General features: G+C 48.6%; 1 protein-coding gene across 3 annotated transcripts in view; it reads right to left on the bottom strand.

Annotated features, from left to right (window-relative positions):
• Window positions 1-11603, bottom strand: part of LOC110492206 (calcitonin gene-related peptide type 1 receptor) — a 46465-nt gene that overhangs the window by 19165 nt on the left and 15697 nt on the right. The gene's annotated exons all lie outside the window — the stretch shown is intronic.

Below are 11603 nucleotides of genomic sequence, written 5' to 3'. Positions count from 1 at the left end.
CCCATGGCCGTAACTACATTTAAGGACACCGTGGTGCGGACCTAGGTCATTTTTTACATTTAATTTCTATATATATTTCTATACAGTACCAGTCAAACATTTGGACACACCTACTTATTCAAAAAAAATATATATACGTTTTTACTATTTTTTACATTGTAGAATTAGGAAGAAGACATCAAAACTATGAAATAACACATATCGAATCACGTAGTAACCAAAAAAGTGCTAAACAAATATATTTATATTTAAGATTCTTCAAAGTAGCCACCATGTATCTTGATGACAGCTTTGTACACTCTTGGCATTCTCTCAACAAGCTTCATGAGGTAGTCAGTCACCTGGAATGCATTTCAATTAACAGGTGTTCCTGTGTTCCTGTGTTAAAAGTTAATTTGTGGAATTTCTTTCCTTCTTAATGCGTTTGAGCCAATCAGTAGTGTTCTGACAAGGTAGGGGTGGTATACAGAGGATAGCCCTATTTGGCAATTATGGCAAGAACAGCTCAAATAAGCAAAGTGAAAATACTTTATTAAGACATGATGATCAGTCAATCTGGAAAATGTCAAGAACTTTGAAAGTTTTTTCAAGTGCAGTCACAAAAAAACATTAAGCACTATGATGAAACTGGCTAACATGAGGACCACCACAGGAAAGGAAGACCCAGCATTACCTCTGCTGCAGAGGATAAGTTCATTAGAGTTACCAGCCTCAGAAATTGTAGCACAAATAAATGCTCCACAGAGTTCAAGTAACAGACACATCTCAATATCAACTGTTCAGAGGATACTGTGTGAATCAGGTTTTCATGGTCGAATTGCTGCAAAGAAACCACTACTAAAGGACACCAGTAAGAAGAAGAGACTTGCTTGGCCAAGCAACACGAGCAATGGACATTAGACCGATGGAAATTTGTACTTTGGTCTATGAGTCCAAATATGATATTTTTGGTTCCAACTGCCGTGTCTTTGTGAGATGCAGAGTAGATTATTTCTACATGTGTAGTTCCCACCATGAAGCATGGAGGAGGAGTTTTGATGGTGTGTCGATGTTTTGCTGGTGACATTGTCTGTGATTTATTTAGAATTCAAGGCACACTTAACCAGCATGACTACCATGGCATTCTGCAGCCATACGCCATCCCATCTGGTTTGCGCTTAGTGGGACTATCATTTGTATTCAACAGGACAATGACCCAACACACCTCCAGGCTTGTAAGGACTATTTTACCAAGAAGGAGAGTGATGAAGTGCTGCATCAGATGACCTGGCCTCCACAATCACCCGACCACAAACCAATTGAGATGGTTTGGGATGAGTTGTACCGCAGAGTGAAGGAAAAGCAGCCAACAAGTGCTCAGCATACTGTATGTGGGAACTACTTCAAGACTGTTGGAAAATCATTCCAGGTGAAGCTGGTTGAGAGAATGCCAATAGTGTGCAAAGCTGTCATCTGTAACAATCTTCGTCTTCATCGGATGAGTAGTAGGAATGATCGCACCAAAACGCAGTGTGGTAAGTGTCCATGATTATTTATTATAACAGAACACGAAAATACCAAATAACAAAGTGAACGTAAGAAATGAAAATCAAAACAGTCCTGAAAGGTGAAAACACAAAACAGGAAACAACTACCCACAAACACCAGGTGGGAAAAGGCTACCTAAGTATGGTTCTCAATCAGAGACAACGATAGACAGCTGCCTCTGATTGGGAACCATACCAGGCCAAACACAAAGAAAAGAAAACAGAAAAACAACATAGAATGCCCACCCCAACTCAAGCCCCGACCAAACCAAAATAGAGACATAAAAATGGAACTAAGGTCAGGGCGTGACAGTACCCCCTCCCCCCCAAAGGTGCGGACTCCGGCCGCAAAATCTAAACCCATAGGGGAGCGTCTGGGTGGGCATCTATCCGCGGTGGCGGCTCTGGCGCGGGACATGGACCCCACTCCACCTTAGTCTTGGCCCACTTAGGTGGCGCCTCTGGAGCGGTGACCCTTGCCGCCGACCCCGGACTGAGGACCCTTGCAGCGGGCCCCGAATAGGAGGGCGACTCTGGCGGCGCCGGACAGGCGGGAGACTCTGGCGGCGCCGGACAGGAGGGAGACTCTGGCGGCTCCGGACTGATGGACGGCTCTGGCGGCTCCGGACTGACGGGCGGCTCTGGCGGCTCCGGACTGACGGGCGGCTCTGGCGGCTCCGGACAGGAGGGAGACTCTGGAGGGGACTGGAGGGAGACTCTGGAAGGAGAAGACGCAGAGACAGCCTGGTGCGTGGGGCTGCCACAGGACCCACCAGGCTGGGGAGACCTACTGGAGGACTGGTGCGTAGAGGAGGCACCGGATAAACCAGGCTGTGAGGGAGCACTGGAGCTCTGGTGTGCAGCCTTGGCACCACTCCTCCAGGCTGAATTCCCACTTTAGCCTGGCCCCTCCAGAGTGCAGGCACAGGTCGAACCGGGCTGTGGGGGAGCACTGGAGATCTGGTGCTTACCACTCGCACCTCTCCATTAGGCTCAATGCCCACTTTTGCCCGGCACGTGCGGAGTGCAGGCATAGGACGAACAGCACCCTCCCAGCGCCCTGGAGACACGGTACGCAGAGCCGGCGCAGGATACCCTGTGCCGAAACGGTGCACTGGAGACCAAACACGCTGGGCTGGCACAATCCGCCCTGGCTGGATGCCTACTCTCGCATGGCACTTGCGGGGGGCTGGCCTATAGCGCTTGGGGCTATGAGCGCGCACTGGTGACACTGTGCGCTTCACCGCATAACACGGTGCCTGACCAATTACTACGCTGCTTCCGGTAAGCACGGGGAGTTGGCTCAGGTCTATCACCTGACTCCACCAATCTCCCCGTGTGCTCCCCCCCAAAAAAGTTGGGGGCTGCCTCTCGTGCCTGCTGCGCTGCCTTACCTCATATCGCCGCCTCTCCGCTTTCGCCGCCTCAACTTTCAGGCGGCGATATTCCCCAGCCTGACTCCAGGGTCCCTTACCGTCTAATATCTCCTCCCAAGTCCAGGAGTCCCAAACCCTCTGCTCCTCCTTACCACGCTGTTGGTGGTGGGTAGTTCTTTGTCTACAAAGCAGCACAGTGGGCTCTCTAGCTCCCACCCATCCTTTCTTTGGATTAGTGGATACATCTCATTATTGTAATCCTTTTTTAATATTCAATGAGGGTTGTTGACGTCTTCTGCTTGTATTCAATGGAGAGAGATGCTATTCTACTAGCCTCATGCCATGAATACGCACAGCCATCTCGAGACAATGCCGATATAAAGTGTTTTTTCTCAGTTGCTGGGATGTGTCACGTTCGTTGTACGGAGGAGACCAAGGCGCAGCGTAAGATGAATACATATTTTTAATGAAGACGAAGAACACTTAACAAACTATATAAAACAACAAACCGAACGTGAAGCTATAATAATACTAGTGCAGACACAGGCAAATAGACATAGACAATAACCCACGAAATACCCAAAGAAGATGGCTGCCTAAATATGGTTCCCAATCAGAGACAATGATACACACCTGCCTCTAATTGAGAACCAATCTAGGCAACCATAGACATATATAAATACCTAGATAGTAACCAACCCCAAAAACCTACAAAACCCCTAGACAGTACAAAAAACACATACATCACCCATGTCCCACCCTGACCTAACCAAAACAATAAAGAAAACAAAGAATACTCAGGTCAGGGCGTAACAACCAACTCAATGCATTACAAAACGTATATTCGATCAAATAAACCTCATGTAGCAAATAAGCCATTCATTTTTTTTGCCAAATTCAACACTCTCTTATTGACTTCCTTACAAAAACTCCTTGCTTGGTGGGTGAAATACTGAAAAAACGGCACCTGCTGGAGGGGGTCCGATTTTTCGACCGAATTACGCCTCTCGCTATCTCTTCTGGACTGGAATATGTTCCAGGGATTCATCTGATGGCATTGAGAAGTTGAACACATCAGTCACCGGCTTCATTAATAAGTGCATCGTCAACGTCGTCGCAACAGTGACCATACGTACATAGCCCAATCAGAAGCCATGGATTACAGGCAACATCTGCACTAAGCTAAAGGCTTGAGCTGCCGCTTTCAAGGAGCGAGACACTAACCCGGACGCTTATCCTGCTACACTCTCGGACAAACCATCAAACAGGCAAAGAGTCAATATTGGACCAAGATCGAATCCTACTACACCGGCTCTGATGCTCGTCGGATGTAGCAGGGCTTGCAAGCTATCAAATATTATAAAGGGAAACCCAGCCACGAGCTGCCCAGTAACACGAGTCTACCAGACGAGCTACCTGACAGCTGGTAACTGTTTCACAAAAATGTTAAACCTCTCCCTCACCCATTCTGTGTTTCAAGCAGACCAACATAGTCACAGGTAACCTGTCTAAATGACTATTGCCCCGTAGCACTCACATCTGTAGCCATGAAATACTTTGAAAGGCTGGTCATGGCTCATCATCCCAGACACCTTGGATCCACTCCAATTTGTATACTGCCCCAACAGATCCACAGATGGTGCGGTCAGAGACCTGGCACTGTGATGTCAGAACAACAACCTCTCCCTCATTGTAAGTAAGAGACAGTTTATGCTGGCTGGTGTGACGCAAATGAGGAGCCTCCAGAGGCCAAATTGTGCTCTGTACCGCTGTGCACGTCTCAAATATTCCAACAATGCTTAGGGCTCCGGATACCTTTGCATTGATATGATTGGTTGATGGTAGGTGAGGGTGGGAGGTCAGTCAAGTAAGACCTGTTGAGAAGTTTTATGAAATGTGCTGTTGTGGAAAAAGTCTTCCACAGGGACACTTGAAGTCAATCTTAAATGACTCATTGTTTATTGTCAGTGTGCTGAAGAGGTTCCAACCAACTCAATGCACCATGTCAATCAGGAGCTCGCCCTGGGCAGACCCAGCAGTTGTCTTATATATTGTTAGGGATTTCCGAAGAGGAGAGGCGAAAAGGATCGGAGGACCAATATGCGGCGTGGTAAGTGTACATGGTTCTTTTAATACGAAATAGTACACATGAACAACTGAATACAAAAAACGTGGAAAACCTAAACAGCCTTATTTGTGCAAACAAACACAGAGACAGGAACAATCACCCACGAAACACTCAAAGAATATGGCTGCCTAAATATGGTTCCCAATCAGAGACAACGATAAACACCTGCCTCTGATTGAGAACCACTCCAGGCAGCCATAGACTATTCTAGACAACCCCACTAACCACAATCCAATGACCTACAAAAAAACCCAAGACCAAACACACCACATAAATAACCCATGTCACCCTGGCCTGACCAAAATAATAAAGAAAACACAAAATACTAAGACCACCCCCCCCCCCCCCAAGGTGCGGACTCCCGGCCGCACACCTAAACCCATAGGGGAGGGTCCGGGTGGGCGTCTGTCCATGGTGGCGGCTCCGGCGCGGGACGTGGACCCCACTTCAACAAAGTCTTAGTCCGCTTTATACGCGTCCTTAGATATGCGACCCTCGCCGCCGACCTTGGCCTAGTAACCCTCACCAAGGGCCCCACTGGACTGAGGGGCAGCTCCGGACTGAGGGACAGCTCGGGACTGAGGTAGCTCGGGACTGAGGGGAAGCTCGGGACTGAGGGGAAGCTCGGGACTGAGAGGAAGCTCAGGCAGGTTGATGGCTCTGGCAGATCCTGGCTGGTTGGTGGTTCTGGCAGATCCTGGCTGAATGGCGGATCCTGGCTGAATGGCGGATCCTGGCTGACTGGTGGATCTGGAAGATCTTGGCTGACTGGCGGCTCTGGCTGCTCCATGCTGACTGGCGGCTCTGGCTGCTCCATGCTGACTGGCGGCTCTGGCTGCTCCATGCTGACTGGCGGCTCTGGCTGCTCCATGCTGACTGGCAACTCTGGCGGCTCCTTGCAGACTGGCAGCTCTGGCGGCTCCTTGCAGACTGGCAGCTCTGGCGGCTCCTTGCAGACTGGCAGCTCTGGCGGCTCCTTGCAGACTGGCAGCTCTGGCGGCTCCTTGCAGACTGGCAGCTCTGGCGGCTCCTTGCAGACTGGCAGCTCTGGCGGCTCCTTGCAGACTGGCAGCTCTGGCTGCTCCTTACAGACTGACATATTTGGTGGCTCCTTGCAGACTGACAGCTCTGGCGGCTCCTTGCAGACTAGCAGCTCTGGCAGCGCTGGACAGGCGGGAGACACCGGCAGCGCTGGAGAGGAGGAAGGCTCTGGCAGCGCTGAACAGGCGGGAGACTCCGGCAGCGCTGGAGAGGAGGAAGGCTCTGGCAGTGCTGGACAGGCGAAGCGCACTATAGGCCTGGTGCGTGGTGCTGGCACTGGTGGTACTGGGCCGAGGACACGCACAGGAAGCCTGGTGCGGGGACCTGCCACCGGAGGGCTGGTGCGTGGAGGTGGTACTGTATAGACCGGACCGTGCAGGCGCACTGGAGCTCTTGAGCACCGAGCCTGCCCAACCTTACCTGTTTGAATGCTCCCGGTCGCCCTGCCAGTGTGGCGAGGTGGAATAGACCGCACTGGGCTATGCAGGCGAACCGGGGACACCGTGCGCAAGGCTGGTGCCATGTAAGCCGGCCCAAGGAGACGCACTGGAGACCAGATGCGTAGAGCCGGCTTCATGACACTTGGCTCGATGCTTACTCTAGCCCGGCCGATACAAGGAGCTGGTATGTACCGCTCCGGGCTATGCACCCGCACTGGAGACACCGTGCGCTCCACAGCATAACACGGTGCCTGCCCGGTCTCTCTAGCCCCCCGGTAAGCACAGGAAGTTGTCATACCTGGCTTCGCCATACTCCCTGTGTGCCGCCCCCCAAGATTATGTTTGGGGCTGACTCTCGGGCTTCCATCCGCATCGCCGTGCTGCCTCCTCATACCAGCGCCTCTCCGCCTTTGCCGCCTCCAGCTCTTCTTTGGGGCGGCGATATTCTCTTCCGAAGAGGAGAGGCGAAAAGGATCAGAGGACCAATATGCGGTGTGGTAAGTGTCCATGGTTCTTTTAATACGAAATAGTACACATGAACAACTGAATACAAAAAACAATAAACGTGGAAAACCTAAACAGCCTTATCTGGTGCAAACAAACACAGAGACAGGAACAATCACCCATGAAACACTCAAAGAATATGGCTGCCTAAATATGGTTCCCAATCAGAGACAACGATAAACACCTGCCTCTGATTGAGAACCACTCCAGGCAGCCATAGACTATTCTAGACAACCCCACTAACCACAATCCCATGACCTACAAAAAAAACCAAGACAAAACACACCACATAAATAACCCATGTCACACCCTGGCCTGACCAAAATAATAAAGAAAACACAAAATACTAAGACCAGGGCGTGACATATATGGCTATACAGAGACAAGTTATATTTCCATGATTTTGCACAATTAATGCATTCATAACCGTGTTGTTTCATTCATGTGACCGACCAATACTGTTTCATAGTATGTGACCGACCAACACCTCACGAGGCTTCTCCTCTCTAAGCTGAGATCACGGGCAATAAAGATAAAAAGGCAGGTTAAAATAACAAGGTATTTTTTTGAGATTCTGAACTCAATTTCGAATTGTACACTAGGATTGTGACCAAATTTGCTTTTTACCACCTGAGGAACATTGCCAATGTGCAGCCGTTTCTCTCTCAGGCTGATACAGAAATACTACTGTAATGCTCTCCTGTCTGGTCTACTCAGGAAAGCCATTGGTCAACTCCAAAACATACAGAATGCTGCAGCACGGGTACTGACCAAGACCAGACGAAGAACACCCGTTACACTGTTTTTAAGGTCTCTGCCCTTGCTGCCTGTGAGTTTTAGAATTAATTTTAAGATTATTCATTTGGTTTTTAAATCCATGCACAACTGTGCACTCCAATACATGTCAGATATGCTTTTACGTTATGTACCCAGTAGGTCCCTCAGGGCCTCTGGAATAACCTGCCAGAGAACCTGAGGAGGGCTGAAACAGTGGACATATTTAACAGAGATCTTAAAACACATCTTTTTAGCTTTGCTTTTCCTTGGGGTGCTTTTTAGTCATTCCGTTTTTGCTGTTATCCTTTTTTTTAATCGTGATGTTTGTTGTGTGTTAAATATTTCAGTTATTTTCAAAGTTTTTTTGTTTTGTTTTCTGTGAAGCACATTGTGTTGCATTCCATGTCTGAAATGTGCTGTATGAATAATGCTTGATTTAATTTGATCTGTACAGATGCAAACAGGTCCACCTGCGCTCTCCCAAACCTTTCCCACAGCTGTAACACAACCTCAGGATGCAGACTCCAGTCCCTCTCCGGCATGCCATTTCTCGAAAGCGTCTCTCCTGCCAGGTTCAAGACCCTGGGAATGTGCTCTGCCCGCAGTGATGTTAAGCGGGTCTGAGCACACAGCAAGAGCTCCCGTGCCATTTCGTGGAGCTGCTGTGATGTTTGAAATGTTTGAACCAAGTTTACAGGTAACTTATTAGATACTTTGTAGTCATGTTGGGCGAGTTGGAACCAATGTATTTCGGAATTAAATGTGCCAAATAAATGGACATTTTGGGGATATAAAGAAGGAATTTATCAAACAAAACGACCATTCATCGTGTCACTGAGACATTTGGGATTGGAAAAAGAGGAAGATCTTCAAAGGTAAGGCATTTATTATATCGCTATTTCTGACTTTTGTGTTGCACCTGCCTGGTTGAAAAATGGTTTTCATGTTTTTGTATGCGGGGCGCTGTCCTCAGATAATCGCATAGTGTGCTTTTGCCGTAAAGCCTTTTTGAAATCTGACACAGCGGCTGGATTAACAAGAAGTTAAGGTTTATTTTGATTATTACACTTGTATTTATATGAATGTTATGATTGGCCAAAAGCTACTGTCCTTTTTTGGAACTATTTAATACTTGGAGTAGAACCCACTTAGCCGATCTAGCGGCACTACTTTCCTGATTGCATCCTTGCTCAGGAGCGAGGCTCTCCAACTGGAGCACCTCCTTCCTCATCCCATCTGCCACCAAGGTGACCCAGATGCCCTGTAAGATGACAGTTGGCCTGTCCTTCTGCTGTCAGAGTGTAAAACGGCGGTTCCCATTTCCCGGCCCCTGCTGTCTCGGTGGTGGAGGACTGGTGCCAAGGTAGATTGCTCTGCCACTTCACTGTCAAGCAGTTTACACTGTTGGCTTAATTATTTATCCACAAGGAAAAGTTACAGCCATTCATGTCACCTCCTTCATTCAGATAGTGTATGAGACAAAGCCTGATACTGTAGGTCCCATTCTATACTATTGAAAAGTATTGCGCAGTTCACGACGCTGTCTGTGTGGGAGGACCATTTCCGTTTGTCCGTGATGTGTACGCCGAGGAACTTAAAACTTTCCACCTTCTCTACTACGGTCCTGTCGATGTGGATAGGGGGATGCTCCCTCTGCTGTTTCCTTTCCACGATCATCTCCTTTGTTTTGTTGACGTTGAGTGAGGTTATTTTCCTGACACCACACTCCGAGGGCCCCTCACCACCTCCCTATTACACTGAGGTTTTCAGTATATAGCTGGGTTTACTATAGTTTTGTTACATTAGTTTACAGTAAAGATATCTATCCTAGTTTCCTTTAGAAACTAACATAACAGCTAGATTACACTGCTGGTCTTGCACAGTATGTAGCTGGGGTTGCCATATTATTTTGTTATACTGCAGGGTATACTACCCATCTCTTCTTCCCACAAAGATAAACTATCATTTCCAATATAGCTTTTTGCTTTGATAAATGTGGGGTGTCCCTGCCAACAGGCAGCGGACTGCGTCTAAGAAGGATGGCACTGTGCAGTCATCCTGAGGTGCTTGCTGCTGGCATTGATCGTTTCTGGCCTTCGCCCAAAGGCCAAACTAAAAGAGGCAAGTTGAGTCCCCACGGGCACTGAATACAGTGATGGAAGGCTATGAACTCCAACTCCGATGCTGGCTAATGCTATAGTTCTGGCTCATCAAATGTTGCAGGGTCTTCTATTGTTGACGCCCTGGTTGACTGAATGTTTCCGAATGAGATCAGATGAAGGAGTGTCAACCTACATCAAAACCCCTCATTCTGGCCAAAGGTTCTGTCTGACAGACACGTTAACCGGCCATTACAGTTGTTCACACACGCCCCTCTCGCTGTTGATGGTGAACTAGGGGCTTCTCCCAGTGTGTTGTGCCAGGCCACGGCAATTGACCATTTTCACAGATGCAGGCAATATGAAAGCTTTATCAGTTTTCGTTAACTATGGTGAGAGAGTTTTTGACCAGGGCCTATCCGACCAGACTCTCACATTGCATGGTGGACACTGTTACTGCAGCATTTCAGCTGTGGTGGCATATTCTACTGGAGGAGTAAATGCCTTACCTGGATGATTGGATAGTTTGAACCATCCAGGGAACAGGCCACAACAGACACGAGGACCCTGTTGAACCACATTTGAGTGGACCTCACCCTAAATGAGGAGAAGAGTCACCTGACCTCCTCATGGAAGGTGATCTATCTCAGGGGGGACTAGAGTCTACACCCTCAGGTGGTGCTACATCTTTGGGACAGGTTCGGGAGAGCACACCTGTTTGCATTTCAGGAGAACACTCATTGCCCCAGCTGGTTCTCAATGTCGGATCCTATATGTCTGGACGCCTTCGCTCGCGATTGGCCGGCAACACCACTTTAAGCTTTCCCAACATTTCTCCTGATCACAGCTACGCTAGACAGGGTCATCTTGATAGCTCCATGCTGGCCAAGATCACCAGGGTTTAGCCTCCTGTCGTCTCTCTTCTCGGGGACCCCGTGGCAGCTGCCCCTGAGGTCCGACCTTCTCTTTAGGCTGGGGGGACACTGTGGCATTTGGACTCGCACTGCCTCCATCTTCAGGCTTGGCCTCTGAGAGGTGTTAGTGGACCAGTCTAGGACTTCAGGACAACGTGGTGAACACGTTGCGGAGTGCCATGGTTTCTTCCACCAATGCGTCATATCAAATGTGGTGCGGCATATTCTGTACCTATTTTATGGTTTTCATAGTTACGGTTTTCATAGTCACTGCTTAATACGGGCCGAGTGGCATCCACATTGAGAGTGTATTTAGCTGCTATCTCGGCATTCCATGACTATGGCCAAGAGGGACCCATGGCTGGCTACCCATTGCTCTCCAAATTTATGAAGGGAGTTTGACATCTGTGTCCAACAATGGCTTGCTCGTTACCAAACTGGAACATTGACGTGGTGCTGTTAGCGTTTGCTAAGCCGCTCTCGAACCCCTAGAGTCGATGACTTTGAAGCACCTATCCATGAATGTAGCATTCCTGTTGGCTATTACCTCCACTAAGAGGGTGAGTGAACTTCATGCACTTTTAGTGAGCACTGAATGTTTTCTGAATGGGTCCAGACAAGAGGAGTGTCACCCTTCGTCTTAACTCCTCACTTTTGCAGAAGGCCCTGTTTAACATGTGAACCAGCCCTTACATTTGTCCGCATGTGCTCCTCCCCGCGGCTGTGGGTGAATTAGGTGTTATTTTCCCCAAGTGTGCTCTGCCCAGGGTCAGGGCCTTGGACACTTATATTACACAG

This window comes from Oncorhynchus mykiss, chromosome 16 (genome assembly GCF_057628025.1).
Source record: "Oncorhynchus mykiss isolate SJ-2025 chromosome 16, ASM5762802v1, whole genome shotgun sequence".
NCBI classification, from domain to species: Eukaryota; Metazoa; Chordata; class Actinopteri; order Salmoniformes; family Salmonidae; genus Oncorhynchus; species Oncorhynchus mykiss.
This window is presented reverse-complemented; position numbering and strand designations above follow the sequence as displayed.